Genomic DNA, 24,057 nt, shown 5'->3' on the forward strand with positions numbered 1-24,057 from the left:
GCCCGCCCGCTGCCAAGCCCCTGACTGCATTTTCCTACTAGTCTTCAGGCTGCTCTACCCAATAGGTACTGCTATGTCCATTCTACAGGTCAGAAGACCAAGGCTCAGATTGCGGCAGGAACATGTCCAAAGTTCCCCATTCAGGAAGACACAGAGATGGGTTCTAACTGGGCCATACCATTCTTCAAAGACCACATAGTTTCCACCACCCTGTGGAACAGTATTTACAAACTCAGAATCCCCCCTAGTAGACCATGAAATGAATCTAGCAGATGGAACCACCACTGAAGGAAAGATGAATTTCAGAGCTTAAAATGGCTAACACTTGTCGGGTGAACAGTCTGCGACCATCATGGCTAACTAAGTGTTGTGCATCTACTAAGGAATTTAATCTTCAAAACCACCCCAGGAAATATTATCCCCATTTCAGAGATGAAGAAGCAGAAGCCCAGAGAACGTCAACAATTTCCCACCGTGAACAGCAAAACCAGGTGTGAACCCAAGCGGGCTGGCTCCACAATGGGCACCTTTATCATACGAGACACCGGCCTCAATAGAAGAGAACTGAAAATACTGGATCTAGCTCAGGTAAGAGGGTGTTATTTTGTTGATACTTCTTTTTCAATTGTGTGTTTATCCATGTCCATGCTTGTACCTGCACAGTGTTAAAACATAAACTGTATTTCTTTCTTTCTGTGGGTCTAGATCAGGGGACAGGCAAACATTTTCTGTAAAGTGCCAGATAATTAATACTTTCTGCTTCGGCCATATGGTCTCTGTTGTAACTACTCAACTCTACCCCTAGAGTGTGAAAGCAGCCACAGGCAATAGGGAAATGAACAGAAGTGGCTGTGTGCCAATAAAACTTTATTTGTGGACACTGAGGTTTGAATTTCATATCATTTTTATATGTCACGAAATAGTATTCTCCTGTGGGTTCTGCCCTCCCCCAAACCATCTGAAAGTGTAAAAACCATTCTTAGCTCCCGGGCTCTACAGAAATGGGCAGAGCTGGTCTAGGTCAAAAGTATTTGAAACGCACTGCCACAGAGTTTTTGTCCACACCTGCCCTCTTGTTTCTAGAATTCTCTATCTTCTTCTTTAAAAAGGCCCCTCTGGAGACAAATACTGCTCGATTCTACTTTTACGAGGAATCTAAGGTTGTCAAACTCTTAGAAGCAGAAAGTAGAATGGTGGTTGCCAGGGGTTGGGAGGAAGGGGAAACGGGGAGCTGTTCAAGGGATATGGTTCTGGTTCTGAAAGATGAAAAAGTCCTGGAGACCTGTTGCCCAAAAATGTGCATATAGTTGGCACCACTATACTTACTATACACTTAAACATAGTTAAGATGGAAAGTTTTATATTATGTGTTTTTTTAACCAACACACATGCACATATACACACGCCCCTCAGGGTTTCTTCCGGTCTCTGGATTTGTCTCAGGAACATTCATGTGGGCAGAAGCAGCAGCTGATCTGTCCCACTGTAAATGTGAGTCCCCCTCCTGCATGGCAGGGGACAGAGAGGCCCTTCTCTGACCTTTGACTCTCCTGCCCAAGGTTACAGGAAGCCATGAGTCTCCCAGCCTGGGTCAGGGCAGGGTCACTACCGCTAACGGGCTGCTCACCTCCTCCTGCCCTTCACCTTTTCCACGCCCCCCCCCCCCCTTTCTCCTGGTCTCCCAGCCTGCTTCAGCCAACACAGTACTCTCCACATGGCAGGTCCTGCTAGAACCTAGAGTGGGTTGAATTGTGTCCTCCCCCAAATTCACGTCCACTCAGATCTCAGAATATGACCTTATTTGGAAATAGGGTCCTGGCAGATGTAATCAAGGTAAGGCTTGCGATGAGATCCTCCTGGATTAGTGTGGGACCGAAAACCAATGACCGTGTCTTCATATGAGATAGAAAAGCACATAGAGACACAGAGAAGACGACGTGAGAGTGGAGACAGAGATTAGGGGCTGCATCTACAAGCCGAGGGACGCCTGGAGCCCCCAGGAGCTGGAAGAAGCAGGAAGCATCCTCCCCCAGAGCCTTCAGAGGGCGCGTGGCACTGCTGCAGGGCCCTGAGTTCAGACTCCTGGCCTCCAGAACTGAGAGAGAGAGTAAGTTTTTGCTGTTTTAAGCCACCCAGTTTGTGGCAATTTGTTACAGCAGCCCAAGGAAAGTAACACAGAACCTGAGTCCCAGCCTGTCCCTCCTCCCACCCTGCCCACCTCACTTGAGGCGAAGCCACAGCCATCACGTGGTCCACCCACCAGACCCCATCACCAGCTCTTGTCCTCATCTCTTCCTTCTTCCTCTTAGTCCCTCCATTCCAGCCACACTGGTCCCTTCGCTGTTCCTCAGACCCACAAGAGCACGGCCCCCTTCGCAGCTGCTGTTCCTTCTGCTTGCAATACCCTTCCCCAGACCTCCCTGCAGGGCTCCTTCCTCTCCTTTGGCCTTTCTTCAAATTCATCTTCTCAGAGAGGCTCTCCCTGAAGCCCTACTCCTACCTAAAACAGAATCTGCTCTGTACCAGCTTCCCAATCTCCAACCCTGCTCTACTTGGCTGCATGAATCCATCACTGTCCAAAACATTATGATTTTACTTAAAAAAAAAGAAAGAATCTTATTGTTTATCTCCCCGTTAGACTGCCAGCTCTGCAAGGGTGGAGTTTTTATCTGTTACATCACTGCTGTGACCTCAAACCTGGTGCATAGTGATTGCTATGAATAAATATTTGTTGACTGATGAGTGAGTGTGGTGAGCAGAGCCCTGGAAGCTGTGCATATGTCAGGTTCCACGGCAAAAGGGAATTCAGATTGCAGATGGAACTAAGGTTGCTGATCAGCTGACAACACAGGAGAGCATTCCAGATTTTCCGGGCGGGTACCATGTCACCGCAGGGTCCTTAAGAGTAGACCAAGGAGACAAAAGACTCAGAGAGAGATGCGAGCATGGATGATGGGGATGGTGTGGTATGAGCAGGACTTGGCCCACTATTGCTGGCTCTGAAGATGGAGGAAGGGGCCACGAGCCAAGGAATGTGGACAGCCTCTAGAAGCTAGAAAAGGCCTGGAAACGGATTCTCCCCTAGAGCCTCCAGAAGGAAGCAGCCCTGCTGACACCTTGATTTTAGCTCAGTGAGACCCATGTCCAACTTTTGACCTCCAGAACTATAAGATAACAAATTTGTGCTGTTTTAAACCACGGAGTTTTGTGATAATTTGTTATAGCAAACCACAGAAAACTAATACAATAATACTCACCAGTAATAGTTATAATAATATTCATGAACACATGGTGTTTCCTCTGTGCCACGCTCTATTCTCAGTGCCTTACACGTACTGACTCATTTAAGCCTCATGACAGTTTTACACCATGACTGACAAGGTGGAGACTCTGATAATCCGAATCTTACAAATGTGGAAACTGAGGCCCAGAAAAGTGAAGCTGCTTGTCGGTCACACAGCTATTAAATGGTAGAGCTGGGGTTTGAACTCAGGCAGTCTGGGTTCAGAGCCCACGTTCTGAACCCCCACACTTCGCTGTGGGGATGACATGAGGTTGTGTGTGCAAAGTTGCATAACCTACCAGAAGGGAACAAGGAAACGCAAGGACTTCTGATTCTAGCTGCCCGGAGGAGAATCCTGGTTGGAGAAGCCAAGCCTGAGGCAAAAGGAAAATGCTCGCTCCTATATGCACTTACCAAAACATCCTCCCATATTTCCAACCAAGTGGAAAGAGTTATTACACACCCTACAATCAAAAAGCATGACTGTATATAAAGCCTCATGTTGCCAAATCTGTTTGCACACTGCCCGCAGACCCATCTGGCAGGATCCCAGGGACTGTGTGTACCAAAATCATGGGGTGTTTGCAAACGGCTATTCCCCTTGCACCATAATGCTAGGCTGTAAAACAAACAGACACCAACAGTCTATCTTCATTTAAAATTTTGATACTTTGTTCCTCAGAGGTTTTTTGCATTGACTTTGACTATTTTAAATATTGCATTAAAATATTGATCTGAGTTTCTGGCACTCCCTTAAATTTTGCACCCAGGAAAATGCCTTCCTTCCCAGCCCGAAGCCTGGTTATATCACTTCCCAGCTTTGTGACGTCTTTCCTCAGAGCCTCAGTTTTCTCATCTGTCAAATGGCAATGAATTTGCCTAAGTAAGGGCTGAGGGAGCGAATGCAGGCCATAGGCTCAGCCTGATACCTGGCCCCCGGAAGCTGCCATCCTGTTTTTATGATGTTAGTTATTTTTATGATTATTCAGCACCTGTCACTAAATTGGCCATTGATTCCTGGTGGCCATGATGAGGTTGGTGGTCACTCAGGATTTGTCAAACAAATGCTGGCTATTAGGACACACTCTTAGAGTCACTGCCTCAGGGTTCTGAGCTGCCATCAGAGAGAAGGGAACAGAAGTGGACGCTGGGGAGACATCTATTACGAATATTTCCCCATTGGCGAGGGGGCTGCGGGGGGCGGTGGCACACAGAAGGGGCCAGTTTTAAAACAATAAAGTCAATTTGGTACGGTCTGCTTCGGTGTTTTGAGATCTTTGAAAGAGATATTGTGTGGCTATGGTTGTGGGGGTGGCCGGGAAGGGGGTTATATTTATACTGTAAAGAGTGAGCCCTGACCTTTGCTGGCGGCAGCCTCTCCTTGGTGAACTTGCCGGGGTCTGGACTGCCGTTGCCGCCACAGTCTTAGACTGAGACTAATGCAAGCCAGCTGAGCAGCAGGGGCTCGACCGACCGCTCTCGCTTGGGTGGTTTCAGTGTTTGCAAAGCCCGGCTATCTCTGGGACAGAACACGCCCCAGGCCTCTTCTGCTCAGGCAGGGACCCTAGGTGGGTGATGTTGTGAGTTGAACTGTGTCCCCAGAAAGGTGTGTTCAACTCTTAACCCCTGGGACCTGTGAATGTGCCCTTATTTAGAGATGGGGGTCTTTGCAGATGTCATCCAGTTAAGATGAGGCCATACTGGATTAGGGTGGGACCTAATCCAGAGACTGGCGTCCTTAGAACAAGAGAGAAATTTGGGTGCGGACACAGAGGGAGCATGCCATGTAAAGACTAAGGCAGAAGTTGGAATGCCAAGGGTTGCCAGAGCCACCAGGAGCTAGGAAAGAGGCATGGAACATTCTCCCTCACAGCCTCCAGAAAGAACCGACCCTGCCAACACCTTGATTTCAAACTTCTAGCTTCCAGAACTATGAGACAATACATTTATATTCTTTTAACCCACCCAGTTTGTGGTACCTTGTTATGGCAGCTCCAGGAAACAAGCACAGGCAATCTTGTTGACCAGCTGGCATTTTATCAGTTTTCTTGCCAACTTTGGCGGGCAGAGGGCCATGGGCACAAGGACAGCCTAGCCTCTGAACTGCAAAATTCAGAAATGCCTCCTCGCCCTGCCACTGGGAAGGTGGGTCACCCCCGGCAGAGCATGTCCCCTCGCTGAGCCTCCATTTTCACATCTGTGCAAGGAAGATGGCTAACTAGATTCATGGACCCAGACTTGACGCATCTCCCTACCCCTTTATGCTTTTTCCATATCTTCAGACAACTTGTACTATTATTTTCCTTAACAGTTCCTTAAATCTGCTTTAGATTCATGCACAGTTTTGTAAAACTTAGCTTTTTCCTAACACGTAATATCCATAAAAACCACTCCTTCTTTTTACTTAATTAAATGTGTCTGAGAAGAAGACTTTATATCACTACTGTAAAGAGAAACTCAATACCACCTGCCATCAATAATAAAAACATAAAAATAGAAAGAAGCATGCCTTCCTCACTATGTGGACCAATGATTTTTATTGCCACTTTCACGCGCCATGTAAAAAAAAAAATCTGTGCCAATAAATCAGCCAGGAGAGGTTACGGTATGCTGTGGTGACAAACATCTCCAATATTTCAGTGGCTTAAATACAATCAAAGTTGATTTGTTCTTCAGGCTATATATCCATTGAGGGTCAGCAGGGGGCTCTGTAAATTGGAGTCATTCAGGGGCACTCATTAAAGGAGCACCCCACCCTCCCCCCAATTGAACACTGTCAGAGGGAAAAGAGCTTTTGGAGGGTCTCACGTTTGCTGTTGAATACCCTGGACTGGAAGTGACGTGGTCATTTCTATCCTTAACTCAGTGGTCAGAATTAATCAGTTCCCTCTCTCCCACACCTCTGCCCAGCTACAGGGTGGGCAAGAAATGCCATCCCAACACTCTGGGTCATTTTGGGTCAAAGTAGGGACTAGCAGTAATGGCGCCACAGCAACTCACGCAGGCCTCAGGAACTGGAAAACTACGGCCTGTCAGCTGGCCAGTCGGTTGTGTAAATGAGGTTTTCCGGGAGTACAGCCATGCCAGTTGTGTATGTATTGGCTATGGCAGCGTTCATGGTACATGGTAAACTTGAGCAGTTGTGACGGAAACTGCATGGCCTGCAAAGCCTAAAATAGTCCCTCTTTGGCCCATTTCAGGAAAAGCTGGCTGACCCACAACCTAGATGATCTCTCTCATCTTCTAAACATAGAATTTTGGAATCCTGAGTTATCTCTAGTAGGTTTTGACATTTGCTTTTTCTTGGCCTCTATACCTTTGCCCCTGAGTGACCAACAATACTCCATGGACTTGAGTCTCAGCTAACATCATAGACAACTTCTGCAAAGGGTATCACAGAATTCCTCGAACACAATGGCTTATGTTTATCAAGCACATACTACATGCCAGGCACTATTCTGTGTGGTTCATGAACACCAGCTCCTTTTATCTTTACAAGAATCCTATGGGTAGGGACAACTGCTGTTCTTTTAGTTGAAGAAGCTGAGGTACAGAAAGGCTAAGGAACTTGAGCAAAGTCACACAGCTTCTAAGGGGCACAGCTGGAGTCTAGACCTCGGCAGCTGGGCTCCAGAGGCCATGCCCTCACTTGACCACTGCTTGGCTCTGCTTCTTGAGACCAAAGTCAGCCGCATTCCCAGTTAATACTATTTATAGTGAATGAAACACCTACCCTGTCAATTAAACACCTGGAACCTACATAAAGGGACGAGAAAATTTCCCCAAAGTTCAGGTGTGAATCCCCATCTCTGTTCAATTTCTTCACAGCAACTCTATATATTGAGAATGTTTTAGAGAGAGTCAATTAACAAGCCTTAAAAATGGCTCTTCTTGCCTGGAAAAGCCGTCTCCATTCATGAGCTAACTGGTAGGCAGAAGGGACTCAATATTAGCCATCTACTGCTTTGGTCTACCTACCATGGATCCCCATTGCGTCTTGCCCCAGGGATGGGCATGTGACCCAGGTAGGGCCAATCACAATCCCTGACCACCGGGACTGGTTTAAGAACCAATCGGAAATCTTCTCTGGGATTTCTGAAACTGGATCTGGGAGAGAGAAGCCTCTTTTCCTCTAGGTTTTTGGTAACTTGCAGAAGAACCTGGGGGTAGCTGGATGACTATGGAGAACATGAAAAACCAGAGAGGCACATGATCTGTCTAAAGTCACACAGCAGTTAGGGGCAGACCAGGACCCAGACCCTTCCAAGAATCATAATTCAAGAGTGATTCCTGTAAGATTCCATGCACTCTTCATGGGTAGGGTGTGTCCTGTTTGTCCTGTGAACCCACAGCCACCCTGGGTTATGCTGTTCTCCTGGCATAATTATTAGTGGTGTTCCCTTTCATACTACAAATATGTCCAGGTTTGGGCAATAAGTTATATGGTCACACCAACGATAGCACTATTAAATACAAAAAAATGTCTTTTTTTCTTAGTTTTAACCTAATCATTTACATTTCATTCTGAGAACCAAAGCAAGCCAGAAATTTTAGGTTTTTATAAAATTACATTCCAATACATTTAACATATGTCCTTAAAAGGGAGGACACAGCCAAACATGGCACAATGATGTGAATACAAATATATTCTTTGTGGCATCATCTATTAGGTCAGGGTCAGCAAACTTTTTCTGTGAAGGGCCAGATAGTAAGTATTTTAGGCGTTTCAGGCCCTGAGTTCTCTGTTGCAACTACTCAGCTCTGCCATTGTAGTGAGAAGCAACTGTAGACAATATGAACATGACTAGGCATGGTGGTGGTGTTCCAATAAAACTTTATTTATAAACACAGGCTGCCAATTGGTCAGCTGTAGTTTGCTGATGCCTGTATGTGATGGGAAAAAGCTGGTAACTCCTTCAATGCCCCCATCATTATGTGATTCCTTAAATCAATTATGGCACATGGATTCAGTGGAGTACTATAAAATAATTTAAAAACATGTTTGCCAAGAAAGTTCGCTGAGATGAGAAAACACACACAATATTAAAAAACCCTCAAAATCTAAAGCTATGGATCCCACATAATCTTACTTTGTTCAAGACTAAATGAAAAACTAGGTTAACTAAAATAGGCTAAATGAAAAACTCAAATTAAGGAGCTGGTAGAACCAAAGACAAAGCAAAGTAGCTTCACCGAAGGGTGGGAATAGAGATTACTAATACAAATTTCTTTATTGCGCTTTTCTGGTATTTCCCAATGATTCCACAATGAACATGTAATACTTTTCAAGTCAAGCAGAAAGAAATTACTATTTAAAAAAGATTCAGCCCTTTGTTACCAAGTCATCATCAGAAAGGACCTTAGAGGTCAACTTGTCCCAAGTCCCACACTAGGTCACAACCCATGAGTGAGATGCAAAATCAATTTATGTGTCCTGACTGGCAATGTTGTAAATCAAATTGAAGAGAACTGTGGTTTGTTTCTGTTTGTTTTTCTTCAGTGAAATAGAAGAGATGAGGGGGGGGCGGGAATCACTTCATAGATTATACAAATGTCTAACCACTGTGCTACCTGAAACTTACATAAAATAATATTGAATGTCAACTATAATTATATATATACATATATTACATACATATAGTACATATATACACACATATATCGGGGGTGCCAAAAAATGTATACACATGACTTATATTCATCTTTCGTTATTGGTATATATTGAGTATTACAATTTTTTTGGCACCCTCTGTATATCAGGGGTGCCAAAAAAATGTATAGAAGTAGACACTTTGGCCAGTGTTGCTCAAGCAGTAGTTCACCGTAATCAGAAGTGTCTGGACGCTGATGGGAACCACTTTGAGCACCTCCTGTAATTACAGAAGTCAAACGTGACTTGTATTCATCTTCTGTTATCCATATATATTGAGTATTACGATTTTAATAGCTTTCCTTTCTTAAAGTGTGTCTACATTTTTTTGCCACCTTCTCACAGGATGTAAAGTACAACACAGGAAGTACAGTCCATGGTATTGTAATAGCTATGTACAGTGTCAGATGGGTAGCAGACTGGGTGGGGTTATTACTTTGTGAGGGGTGTCAATAAATGTCTAATCACTATGTTGTTTTGTACACCTGAAACTAAAAAAAAAGAAATAGAAAATATCAGAGTACAAAACATATATGTCAGAGAGGTAGTCACTTTGTGAGGGGTCTAAATGTCTAACTAGTTTGTTGCTTTGTACACCTGAAACTAATAAAAAGAAAAAAGAATATAGCAAGAGCGAGTGTTGTTTTTGCAGAACCTTTGTAACTAGTCGTGCATGCAAATGTCCGTGCATTAAGTGTGTACCGGCTCTGATGCAGAATGTCTTTGTTAGTGTGGACTGTGATCAAAGGAGGGGGAAAGCCACTGATTTCTAGTCCGACTCTCTCATTTTACAGATGGAAGAGCTGAGGCCCAGGGAGAGGGTATTTTATCCCCGATATGGTCCCATACTGGGCAAACACCAGAAGGTGAGCCTACCTCCCCCCCTTTAAGAACCTACCCCAACTCTCCAGGCCAGGGCAGTCAGCCAGCCATTCCAATGTGCACTATCAAATGTCCACATGATTAATGACCCCATGACAGGTCACAAGGCGGAAGAGAAGTCCAAGCCTCAGCAATAGCAAATCCTAAGAATCTGGGCCTCCGAAGTCACACATTTCACCTCTTCCCCAAGGTGCAGCCCTCCTGTGCATCCTTTGAGCCACGTCCCTGTTTTGGTCCCAGGGTTCTATAATGAGACCAGTCAGAGAATTTAAAGGCCAGGCAGCTGATTGGGGTTCAAATGCAGGAGCAGCTGGGATGGCCCCATGCTACAGTTTTGGGGGTTGCACACAATACTTCTGAGCAACCAGTTCTTGGAGATGGAGATTTAGGGCTGGAATGGAAGAGATGGAAGATCTGGTGAGACCTGGTGAGGCTTGCCGCAGAAGTTGGAAGGGGGCCCTGGCTGAGGCAAACACACACACGCGCGCACACACACACACACACACACACACACACACACACACACACACAGATGGGGATCCGGTACAAAAAAGCATGACACCCAAAGTTCCAGAGCAGCAGCCAATACTCTGATAGCAACCTCTACTCCGCGGCAGAAAAGGTATAATAGACACTGTGAGCTTAGAGGAGGTAAACACGGGGAGATGTTGAAAACAGTCTAATTGCCCATCCAAAGGGGAATGGCTAAATACCATGCTGTATCCGTAAGAAGAATAGCCAACAGTAATGAAGGGTCCTGTTCCAGGCACTGTCTCTACGCCCCAGGCATTCAGCTCCACTACAGCTTGTGAGGTCAGCTACTCCTGCAGACCCATTTCACAGATGAGAAAATCAAGTCTCAGAGATGTGATTTGCCTGAAGTCACACAGCCAGTAATTGGTGGTGCTGGGATTCAAACTCAGGGGTCAGCTTTCTCTATGGACTAGGAGCCAGAAAATAGAATAAGGAGGGTTTATTTGAGCTGACTTTGAAAGATCTCCAAGATATGTAATTTAGTGAAAAATAGAAAAGGCAATTTTTAAAACAAGATGCACAGCAAGAGATCATTTGTTAAAATAAATAAATAAATAATTTCCACTTGTGGGAGGAAAAATGCATATACACGTGTATAAAGAAGTTACAGAAAGATACTCAATGATGTTACTTATCTGATTTAAAAGAAATACATGAAAAATTAAAAACCAGCATAAAAAGACAGGGGGCTAGGGTCTGGCGGACTAACCCTGGGGCACGTGAGCACTACTGAACGTAAATAATGTGGATAGAGAGCATCCTACGAGAGAATCAGAAATTCCCAGCAAACCCCCGTTTTCTCCTTTACCAACTGAAATTTTAGGAGCAGAAAAAAATGAGATTTGCTCTGAGGGTGCAAATTCTGTATCCCACAGCCTGTCTATGGCTTCTCTCTGAGTCAAGACAGATTTTCGGTATCTCTCTCTGTCTCTCTCTGTCTCTCTCTGTCTCTCTCTCTCTCTCTCTCTCTTTCTCTTAATAAATGACTCCCTGCCTGAGGTTGTTTCCTCCCTCCCCTCACTGTCCACCCCTTAATTATCCCTTTCAATTCCTGAGCAGAAGGCCACCAAACGCCCTGGGGCAGGGAGCAGACTGCTCTCCACTTTTATCTCTAAAGAATTACCCTGGGGGGACTTGTACCTCAGATAGGACCCTCCATTTCTGTGTCTGTAGTTTTTGTTTTGTGATTCATTGTTGTTTTCTTTTTCCCCCACTCTCCTTCCCCCACCCCAACACACCCCAATTCTCAGGGAGTGTTATTGTGCGACATTTTGAAACAAATTTTGCAGACACAAGTCTTGGTGTGGGCTCAGTTCTTATTTCATTGACATGTTAGAAATAAAAACGAAAACAAATAACACCAGAGAACAACATCAAAGCCCCTCTCTGGGTCTTTGTTCCTTTAGGAGTGAAAGGATAAGTTGGGATGACTCTAGAATATTCTGAACTGAGTCCTTACGGAGTCCTTGGGACCTGGGGGGTGTTGTTGTAGGCAAGTTCTGTGAACACTGGCTCCATTGTGGCTCCAACCTAAAGGACTGGAGCGGGGGGAGGACCAAGGATGGCGTGGTCCCGTCTCTAAGAGAGGACTTGCTTCTAGTTTCCTCGCATCTTCCATGACTTTCCTACCGCTCACTGGCTCCACAGCTGCTGACTGATCTTTCTAAGACGCAAATCAGATCACCCTTCCTGTTTTAAAACCTCCAATCGCTGCCTGTTGTTTTTCAAGACAAAATCCAAACGCCGCCAAGAGGCCACAAGGCTCTGCTCCCCCCAACTGACAACCTCATTCTCCGTCCCTCTCCCCTTTGTGCACCCGCCCCTGGCCTCCGGTCTGCTGGGAACACTCATGACCCATGGCTGCTTTTCTTAATTTGTTCTTCTGTTACCATGTCAGAGACCCTGCCCTGCTCACCCTCCAAATTAAACCCTCCTTCCTCCGTTTCTCTTTGCTTCATCTCCCAGCTTATTTCCCTCAGAGCACTCATCACAGCCAACATCATCTTGGCATTTACTCATTTCCCTGCTCACTATCTGTTGTGGACTAAATTGTGCCCCCTCCCTTCACATGTTGAAGTCCTAACCCCTAATGTAACTACCGTGTTTCCCCGAAAATAAGACCTAGCCAGACAATCAGCTCTAATGTGTCTTTTGGAGCAAAAATTAATATAAGATCCAGTCTTATTTTACTATAATATAAGACCGGGTCTTTAATATCATATCATATCATCATATCATATCATATCATATCATATCATATCATATCATATCATATCATATCATACCATACCATACCATATCATACTTGGTCTATAATATAATATAATATAATATAATATAATATAATATAATAATAATATAATATAATACTGGGTCTTATATTAATTTTTGCTCCAAAAGACGCATTAGAGCTGATTGTCCGGCTAGGTCTTATTTTCAGGGAAACACGGTATATTTGGAGATGGGGCCTTTAGGGAGATAATTAAGGTTAAATGAGGTCATAAGGGTTAAATGAGGTCATAAGAGTGGTGCTCTAATCCAATGGGACAGGTGTCCTTATAAGAAGAGAAAGACAACACATTCTCTCTCCCTCCCTACCTCCCCCACCCCTCCTTTCCTTCCTCCCTCTCTCTTGCACGTGTGTGTACACACACACACACACACACACACACACACGAAAGGTCATGTGAGGACACAGCAAGAAGATGGCAGTCTTTAAGCCAAGAAGAGAGCTTTCACCAGGAACAGAATCTGCTGGCAATTCAATGTGGGACTTCCCAGCCTCCACAACTGTGAGCAAATAAATTTCTATTGTTCAAGCCACCCAGTCTGTGGTATTTTGTTATGGCAGCTCAAGCAGGCTAATACACTATGTCCTCTCACTGGGATATACATTCCATAAAGGCAGGGCCTGACTGTCCGCTCAGGGTTGTATGGCCTGTACCTCTCATGCTGCCTGAAAAAGAGCTGGTGTTCATGTTTGCTCAGTGAATGACAGATGGACTTTCCTACACAGACAGCCATCTCTCCCCAGGCCTGAACCTGCTTCCGTGTAAACCAGTGGTTCTCAAGGGCATTGTGGTACGCTAGGGTGCTTGGAAATTTGTGGAGACACTTTCACTGCGGACATTAGTGGCATTGAATGGGCAGGCGACAGAGGTGCCAGACATTCTGCATGGCCCAGAAAAATGAGGAATTTTCCCAGGTCCCATCTGGCTTTTGAATGTCCAACCAAACATTCACACAGGTGAAGACCTGGCTTTAATCATCTGTGTCTTTTGGAGCAAAAATTAATATAACACCCAGTCTTATTTTACTGTAAGACCCAGTATAATATAATATAATATAATATAATATAATATAATATAATATAATATAATATAATACCGGGTCTTATATAAGACCGGGCATAATATAATATAATGCCCGGTCTTACAGAATATAAGACTGGGTCTTATGTTAACTTTTGTTCCAAAAGACGCATTAGAGCTGATTGTCTGGCTAGGTCTTATTTTCAGGGAAACACGGTTATCTTAATTTGCTCTGCAAGTCCCATGACCTCTGGGATAACATGTCCCTGGAGGCTGTCACTGCATCAGGGTGATTTCCTGATGACACCACCACTGCTGTCAAGAGAAGGATGGCTGTCTTTTGTTTTGTTTGGAATATACCGAGTTGTCTCCCCTTATGGAAAGTCACATTGTCAATGGCCACCCTGCTGGTAATATCTGTGTTGCCCGCACAACCCAGCTTGCCAGCCATGTTCCTGTGAATCTATGCATGGGTGTGTCTATTATATTATCTAGTGTGGTCATGACTGGGCAGTTACATGTTCAAAAATATAGTTTATAAATTATTTTACAGGTGGGGCATTCTATTTGACTTTTAAAAGTATGTATAAGAAGGTTAAATTATATATAAATTAAACTTCAAGATAGTAAAGGGACTTTCTAAAGATGGCCGCCATCTTGCTGTGTCCTCACATGGGTTCCAGAAGAGAGATCTCTTTCTTCCTCTTCTTATAAGGACACCAATGCCATTCAAAGGGCCCCATCCTCATGACCCAATCTAACCCTAATTACCTCCCCCAAATCCCATCTCCAAATCCCATCACATTTGGGGTTAGGACTTCACCGTATGAATTTTAGGGGGACACAAACATTTCGTTCCTAACACCTACTAATTATCCTCTCCCCACCTAAGCAGTGACCAGGTTATAAGTTGGCTTTTAAGCATCCCTGAGCACTGTGTTGCCCAATACGGTAACCACTAGCCACATTTATGTTTACGTCACAATGAATTAGAATTAAACAAAACAAAAAATTCAGTTCCTCAGTGGCACCAGCCACATTTCAGTGCTCGATAGCCACCCACACATAGCTAGTGGCTAACATCTTGGACGGCACGGACATGGGACATTTCTATCATCTCAGAAAGGTGATGTCATGCTGAGCTGCTGTTTACTAAACTCCCTTCACACTAACGCTCAATCTCTCCAGCTGTTTCCATTGGTCATCTCCAGGGGCGTTTGGGATGGGGGTGTGTCCAAATCACACTTGTTATATAACTAGGGGAAAAGACCATCCATTTAAAAACCTTTTTATTACCTACATCCAGAAGACTTCGGCTCAAACAGGAGGCAGCAAGACTGCCAACACACATGGTGACCCGAAGGTGCCCACCAGGGTAGAGGTGTTGCACGGCGCAAGAGTGCTGATATGTGTTGGAAAACCTCACCCACGTCATCGTGTGCAGAAGACTTGCTGAGTCACACCAGGAAACCTGACCTCAGCCCAGGAACCCGCAGATGCCAAGCCTGGCTCCTGTCTTGACCGACATAGTGAGACCAGACAGACTTAGCCTGCTCAAAACTGGCTGGGCCAGGGCAGCCTGAAGAGTCGCGGCTGCCAAGAAGAAATAGGGAAACAACTCCGCTTTACCAGGAGGCCACTGGGTTCCAACTCAGCTATAACCACGCCCACCACTCAAGTCCTCTGGGACACGGCTCACTGATGAAAGAAGCCAGAGGTGGGGACCACAAAGAGCAATCTTTCTGGCTTCCCAAGTCACCACTTGGCTTGGAAGTGTCTCCTTCCAGTTCTGGTCTCATGACCTGTGGTTAAGAAAAGTGATGGAACCAGATTGTAAGACAGAGGCATAAAGACCAGCCTTATGCACGTTCATCTGCTTTACAAGGTATTTTAAAGACAGTGTTTAAATCAGTTGCCAATAATGAAAATATAGTTTAAAAAAAAGAATTAAAATATAGTTTTGCAGATTACCTTGAAAAATTGAAAGATCTAGCTTCTTTGGAGTCCCATTCTAGTGTGGCAGCAATGAGCTGAAACTGAATAACAGCTGCCCCAACTCTGATGGGCCTGTACTCTCCAGTTTGTCACAGGACCCCCCACTCCCTGTAACATCATACCTCTTCATTTCTCTCTTTTATTTTGAAGAATCACATCCCAGAGCAGGTTCGATCCATCCATAGAATTTGAGAATCATTTAAAAAATAGTAACAATTTGTTTCTGATTTGAGATGTAAATATTTCTTTCCAGTTTGCCATTTGTTTTTTGTTTTGTTTGTTTATTTTTATTGTTCTCACTTTACTTCTGGTGTTTTTTGCCATGCAAAAAAAAAAAAAATCCATAGTCAAACTTATCAATCTTTTAATTGATGCCTTCTGGATTTCTGAGTCGTGGTTGGAAAAAAAAGGTTTTTCCACTCCAAGGTTATAAAAATTTTGCTAATTCTCTTTCTAGTACTTTTATGGTTTTACTTTTGATATTTAAACTGTTGATCCATTTGGATTTTTTCTGATATATAGCAATAGGAGTGGATTTTTCCCCCAGATAGCTAACCGGTTACTTCAACTCTGGTCACTGAATATTCCATCTTCTCCCACTGACTTAAGATGCCATCTGCCCCATGTGCTAAATTCCCCGATATGTTTTGTTTCTTTCCAGACCATATTTGTTCTTCTCTATTAGTCAATCATTCTATTCATATACCAGAACCACGCTGTTTTGATTACTGAAGCTTTATAATATGTTTAAATATTAGTATGCCTAGTATATCATCACTTTTCTTTGGCATAGTTTTTTCAAGCCTAATCTCTAGTTTACAGAAAAGGAAACACAAATTGGTCAAAGATCTGAAAAGACCATCAACTTTATAACACACTTGCAAATTAGTATTCCACTGAGACGCCGTTTTTCATGCATCAGATTGGCAAAAACCCCAATAATTAGATGACACTGGGTTGGTGAAACAGACACTCTCAGACGCTGCTGGTGGAGGTTAAAATTGATAGACTCCCTATGAAGGGTATTTTGGAGATGTCTACCAAATTTAAATATGGATTTTTCCCTTGACCCTGAATTCTACTTCTGGAAACTTGCCCTTCAGATATACTTGCAGAAAAACAAAATGATATACAGATAGAGTTATTCATAGCCATTGGTAATTGCAAAAGACTGGAAACATCCAACAAGGAACTGGTTAAATCATTTCCAGCACTTTATTCGATGGAATAATAGGCATCTGTGTAAAGAATGAGGAAGCTCTCTCTCTATACCGACTTAGGAAGTTCTCCAAGGTGTACAGCTGAATGAAGACAGCCAAGTGCAGAAGAGTGTATATCGTGTGGGACCTGTGAAAATAAGAATATACACAAGCGTCTCTGACAGAATGTGATAATGTCTTCCTGAAAGGCCATGTGTTGTGCAAACCTGTGCACTAAAATAATGGGGCTTATGAGAAAAGGTAGGGATGGGCAGACTGCTCAAAAGCCTTGCAACTTTGTGACCAGATCATTGACAAAAGCAATGACAATCCCGATAAAAATAATAGCACAGTGAAAAAATAAATAAGAAATATACAGTAAAGTGTTACATTAAACAGAGGATGTTGCTTTGTTTTTTTTCCAAAAAAGCAGGTAAAGGTATCCTGACGGCAGGGTGTAGGAGGACGATGGAGGTGCTGAATTAAGGAAACGAGGGTAAAATGAACAAAGATTAGGGGAAGTACAAAATAAGTGTTTCAAATACAGAGCACGTGGCCACACAGAGGTCAAAGGAAGGACAAGGGACACCAGGGACAGAAATATATTCTTACAAGGCTGGTTGCCTTTACCTGTGTTACATATTTTGCATTCAGCTGCTGTTACTGAATGTGCTGAGAAAAATGCAAATGAACCAGTGCAGCAGTATTTCCACTTCTGGCTGAGACTGAATCACAGGGACTGGATTTTCCCTCCTACATGACATAGTTTAAAAACTAGAGTTCCAAGACATTGGGCATCAGATAATGAAAGACAGTGATGCTTGAGAGAGGGCAAATGAGTGGTGCGCTGTATGACTGTCCCAGTGTGGATAGTTTCTAGGGAGGGGACCCAGCTGGTGCCCAGTGGTCTCTCTGAGTTGAGGAGATGGAGCTGCAAGACTAGGGAGGTAAAAGTGGTGAGGAGTAGCTGAGCAGACGACCAGAACATAGGCAGCTGCACTGAGAGAGCACTCTGGAGATTTGCAGACATTTCCCTTGAGTGTCCACCTAAGTACTGATTAGCACATACCTGTGAGGAAATTACGCAAGGCTGGGAGAGAACAACCTGAAAATATTAGAAGGAACAATCCTCAGAGCTCATAATAGGGTTGGGGATAGTTCCTGTTCTCACCAGCTGGAGTGGTAAACCTCGTAATTTAGGAGGCATTGGGAAGAATACTCAAAGATTTGCCTTAGTAGTGGGAAATATTTGTTAGGTCAAGAGAGGCCTAGACCAAATGCTGCTCAGCATTCCCTGACAAAGCTTCAAGTAAGACTTGAAAGACTCAGACTATTTCCATGCAACTTAACTGCATCCCAGAACAACACTCAATATTCATAGGAATATGAAAATGTCCGGCACCCAACAAGATAAAATTCACAATGTCTCACATCTAGTAAAAACTAATCAGGCATGCAAAGCAGCAGAAAATATGACCTATAACAAGGAGGAAAATGAATGAAAACTAACCCAGAAATGACACAGATGACAAGAGTCAGTAGACAAACACATTAGAACAGTTAACATAACTGTATTCTGTCTGTTCAAGGAGCCAGTGGAAAGGTGAAATGAAAAATGCCAGGGTGTAATTAACAGCATATCAGATACTGCAGAAGAAAAGGGTAGTGAACTTGAAGACATGGAAGTGTGGGGGGACTATTTGAAGAAATAATAACCGAAAAATTTCCAAATTTGATAAAAACTATAAACTCACAGATCCAAGAACCCAAAGCACTAGAATCATGAAGAAAATTACACCAAGGCACATCAAAATTAAATTGCTCAAAACCAGTGATAAGGAGAAAATCTTAAAAGCAAATGAACCAACGTACCGTTGGAATTATACTGGCATCATTTCCTTATTTATGACTCACATATGAGTTAATTCCTGTCATAGAAATATGCAGTATAATAGATTGTGGTTATGTTTGCTTCTATTTGCAAAAGGAAATTCTGGGTGGGTCCACAGAACCTGCTTCCAGTGGTTAACCTCTGGGGGTTTGGTAACTTGGTGGACGTGGGATGAGGATGAGAAAGAGAGATTTCTGTAGGTGTTTAAGCTAGGTAAATGTATAGCCCTGCTCAAAAAAATTACTATAAAGGAAGGGTAATTTTAAATGTATCTTTTTCTTATTACAAAAGGAAACACATGAGGGGGAGGGGAAATAGGGAATGACGGCTAACGGGCATGGAGTTCCTTTCTGGGGTGATGAAAATGTGGTAGAATTAGATAGCAGTGATGGTTGCACAGCTTTGTGAGTGTAGTAAAACCACGGACCTATACACTTTCAAAGGATGCATTTTATGGTATATGAATTATATCTCATCAGAAAATAAATTAAAATACAGAAAAAAAGGAGGACAGACACATTTGTCATGAAAAAACATTAGACAGTCAAAGGATTTTAACCCAGGAAGCAGCTTAAAGACCATCACATCCGGGGCTTCCCAGTGAGCACAGAACATTCGTTTGTGTTCATATGTATCTGGGAAAACCGACCACTGCACTGTATTCTTGGAGAGCCACAAAGCACATCAGGCTGCAAAGACTCAGAAAAGTCCTGCAGCAAAGACACACTGTTATGCCACACACTATTCACCACATGTATTTGATGTATTTGACCAGGACCTTCTCTGACCCCTTTATTTTTTCAATGAGCATTTATTTCCAAGCGCCAGAAATGGGAAACATCATCAAAGTTCAGTGACATGTCCAAAGACACACAGAGTTCTGGTGCCACAGATGGTGCTAGATTTCATAAATCTGACACAGACTGGCCTCGGAGGACTCGGGCTGAGATCACTGGCTTATTAACTCTTTTGCTGGACCCAGTTTTCCTACACATCCCGAAGGACATATTTCCACATTGCTTCTGAATGGCTCATGTTGGGTTCCGCGTCAGTATTTGCATTCCCTGGCCTTTGGTAAATACAAAAGGAATTTCCATTGACGAGGGCTCCCACTGTTTTGAAGTCCCCCTAAAATGGGGAGTTTATGCGGATGTGACGGCTCAACAGTCTCAAATCTGTATACCTCTTTTCTCTGACTACGGCTACTTAAAACTGAGAGATCAGGAAAGAGAAGTGAATTTGGGAAGATCACAGACCATCAAATCTGAAATTAGGATACTAATAATACTACTAATAATACTAACATCTGTAGACCACTTAGTTTGTGCCAGGTACTCTTCTTACTACTTGACATACATTAACTCATTTAATTATTGCAGCAGCCCAGGCTTAGGTACTATTAGCAGCCCCATCTTACAGGTGGAAAAACTGAGGTTCTAAGAAGTAATTTGGCTCAGTGTCACATGCTGGTACATTATAGAACTGGGGCGGTAGCTCAGTCTGACTTCAGAGTAACTGCTTTCAACTCCCATGTTATGAAAGGAATAACGGGAATCATAAAAAGCACACCCAGCCTTTATGGTGTCATCTGATGTGCCCAGCCACCATTCCCCTGAGTCCCTGTGACAGCCCCATGAGGTCATCTCTCTGCCTACGATGCCAGTTCTACAGGTGAGGAAAAGGAGGCACAGAGAAGTCGAGCAGCTCCCGCGAGTCATGCCACGGGGAGTGTGACACAGTCGCGACTGACGGCGGCCCAGGGCCGGAGCACCTAACCTCCAGCAACACACTCTCAAGAGGTTTCTTTTTCCTTCTCTTTTTAATCTTTGTGGTCATTTCTGTGAATAGCGGTGTTTTTGCAGGAGAAGCCAAAAAGAAAACAACAAAAAAATCAAACTCATAAGAAATACAGTTCAGCTATAAAAACCCCTGGGTGAACTTGAAAAAAGAAAATAAACAATTATGCAAAGGCTGAACGAGTGCTATGAACTTTTCTCCTTTACGTTTATTGTACATTCGGTGAAGAGGCAGCGTTATCCCAACAGATACAGATCTCAAACCAGGGCCTTGAGGCGATGGCACTGCCGAAGTTTCTGGAAGTTTATGAGATGTGGTATAAGACCTAGGGGGAGATGTCCGACTTATCTGGTTCTTGCTCTGTGACCATACACTAGCCAGTCCTCAGTTTACTCGTCTGTACATCGATGGGGTGCTCTCTACTTAGGTTCTTTTGCTTCTACAAAATCCTAATTTTAATTCTTAGACAGGAAAAGACCCATTTCACCTTCTAAACATGGACCAATTTCATCCCAAGTCAGTGCGTTCAGGCCTCAAACTCAATCTGATTATCTGTTTCCCTCTTCATTCCCTTCTTCATCTGAAACACTAAGCTCGACCACTGCCCGCCGTCTATTCTGAAATGCGCATGGAGTCGTTTGAGAGTTTATTTCTCCTCTGGAGTGACTTGAAAAAAAGACGTTAATAGGAAGCACATGGGCATGGTGTGAGAGCGTTCTGTGTGTTTGTGTTTGAAAAAAGAAACAAAAAACTTAAGGAGGAATATGTCAGGCTTGCAGAATGCCTGGGCTGTCTCAAGAGCAGTAAACGGCCATTAGCATTAGGCTGACGGCACTTAATTGGGATGAAGTCCAGCTGCTGCCATGGCCCTTCTGGCACGTTGGCCGTGAGGAAGATAAGAAAAGAACCTGGATTATTCTCATGATGGTGCAGCGGGAGACAGACCAAGAGACGTTTCTCCACTTGTGAGGGGCTGGCGAGGATTGAGGTGGGGGGTGGGGTCTAGGCCAGGGCTCACCCATGAAGAATCATCTTCTAGAAGGATCTATAAGAGTTGGAGGGCATGATGGTGTGGCAGTTATGTTCCTGAGCTCTGGAGTGTAACTGCCTGGCTTCAAATCCCACTGCCACAGCCCTGTGACCTTGACCAAGTTACATTATCACTTTGGGCCTCAGTGTGTCCACCTGTAAGATGGGGATAATGATAGAATCTACATCATGAGGCTCTTGGGAGGATTAAGGGGAGTGGTACATACGCAGGTCTTAGGAGTCCAGGAAATAGCACAAGCAGTATCAGCACAGGCTCTGGAATGCGAGGAACCCAAGTCTGAACCCCAGCTCTCAATACTTATTGGCTCTGTGATCTTTGCTAAGTCACTTCCCCTCTCTGAGCCTCATGTCCATCATGTGTAAAGCGGAGCTGAGGGTGCCCACCTCCCAGGGTTGCTTTAAGGACCAGAGAAGCAATAACATTATTCTGCATATCCTGGCCCAAGGAGGGCTCCCGCTTCTCTTTCCAATGTCATCTCCTCCACTCACTCCACCCAGATTCACGAGTCTCCTCTTGAGCCCTTGGACACTGGGAGCCTTTTCCTGCCTCAGGGCCTTTGCTCCTGCCGTACCCTCTGCCTGGGCTGTACTGTCTGCAGCTGCTCACCTGGTTGGCTCCTTTTCATCACTCAGGTCTCCCTAACCACCTGGGTTATGTCCATCACCACTTTCCTCATCACTGCCCATCACACTGCCCTGTTTTTGTCTCTCAGAAGCTTTATCAAAATCTGTAACCATCTATTTATTTGTTAATTATTATTGTCCATCTCTCCAAAAGGGAACTGTGTGGACTGCTGTGCCCCCAGGACCTAAAAAAGTGCCAGGCATACAGCTGGTGCTCAGTAATATAGAATAACTGAATGAATGGATGGATGGATGGATGGATGGATGGATGCGGAGCCACTCCTCCCTAACTTAACTCACTTATTACACAGCGGGGCAGGGAGAGGGTGTAAGAGGGGGAGGGTAGACTGTGTTTACAGTTCAACCTCTGTAGACTTAGAAGCCCTGAGGCAGTAAATTCTGTTTCTATTGGCAGAGCTGAGAAAAAAGTGGCTTGAGATTGACCCAAATGCACGTTTAAATTCAGTGTTTTAGTAAGTCTTTATTATCGGAACTGGTGCCATAATTCACTCCCTAGTTGGAGATGGGTCCCAGCATCTTCTAACCTTTAGTGGGACTCAGAAGGGCCACCGTGGGATGACAGAAGTGACAGCAGAGGAAGAGGAGGTAAGACGGTATCATAACCAAAAGCATGGGCTTTGGGGGAGGATGGGCGATGCGATTCTACCAGACCCCCACGAGACAGGACTCAGTCTGTTTCCCATTGCATTTGCACATCTGTCATTCCCTCTATGCCTCGGTGTTCTCTCCCGTACAATGGAGTGTCATGAAGGTTACATAGACGATCGAGCAACATCAGGTGGCAGCCGTCAGCGGTCAAGGTTAGCTGATGGTGTCACCAACAAACTCTGATGCAGACCTTTACACGGAAGCTACGCCAAGGGCTGGGCACTAATGCCTATCACAGCCTTTCTCGTACATACCCCTAAGATCATTTGCTGTCCCTTCACAAGGTGTTTTTTTTTTCTGGAAGACTGCCCTGGACATTCCTTTTTATTGTTTCCTTAATTAAAAAGATGAAGCCACAATACTTGCAAAAAGTTTTTTTGGAAGAAAAGTACAATCACTCATTAGTCCACCATCCTCGCATTCCCTCTTCAGTTTTGCATATTACTTCTCAGATCCTTGGTGGTCACTTTTACCAGCTTTCATGAAGGCAAAAAATACCAGGAGGAGGATTCCCAAAATGACTGCGACCAGTACTGTGCCCCATGCATCAGCCCCAATATGCTTGCAATGGAGCCCTGGAGAAGAGACGGGGCCCCTGGATGGCGAAAGAATGGAGGTGGGCACAGGAGGACACAGCACGCCACCTTCTTAGAATACGTGGGGTGGGAGTTATACACCGGAAATCTGTTTTCTCTTTCTAAGGCTCCCCAAGGAGGTGCAAAGCCTCAAACTTCCTGCCTGAAATAATAGCTCCTTTACTTGCCTGTCCAATATCCCCAGCACCCAGCATTTCTCTGAGTCTACAACGTCCTATCACACTTCAAATCAGCCCTCGAGGCCCTGTGTCATTTGGCTGCTCTCTCTCTCTCTCTCTCTCCCCCAGGACTCTCTCCACCTCCATCTCCTTCAGGGTGCCAGCCTCGCTGGCCTTTGTCTGTGCTTCAAAAACATCAAGACATTTCCCTCCATGCAGCATTTGCACTGACTGCTCCCTCTGCGTGGAATGCTCTCCCCCAGGTCTGCACATGGCTCGTTCCACCTCACCCCTTGGGCCTCTGTCTAGTGTCATCTCTTCAAAGAGCCTTCCCTGGTGACTCCATCTAAAGTTACACATCCCCCCTCTAAACCCCCCCAACTTCTCATCACGCCTTATCCAAACACCATGTTTATTT

The 24,057-nt window shown here is 44.3% G+C and overlaps 1 protein-coding gene across 1 annotated transcript in view; it reads right to left on the minus strand.

Annotated features, from left to right (window-relative positions):
* The window catches only part of EYA2 (EYA transcriptional coactivator and phosphatase 2), a 217,741-nt gene that overhangs the window by 102,644 nt on the left and 91,040 nt on the right, over positions 1-24,057 (minus strand). The window lies entirely within an intron of this gene.

The sequence above is a fragment of the Rhinolophus sinicus genome, linkage group LG13 (assembly GCF_036562045.2).
Source record: "Rhinolophus sinicus isolate RSC01 linkage group LG13, ASM3656204v1, whole genome shotgun sequence".
In the NCBI taxonomy this organism is placed as follows: domain Eukaryota; kingdom Metazoa; phylum Chordata; class Mammalia; order Chiroptera; family Rhinolophidae; genus Rhinolophus; species Rhinolophus sinicus.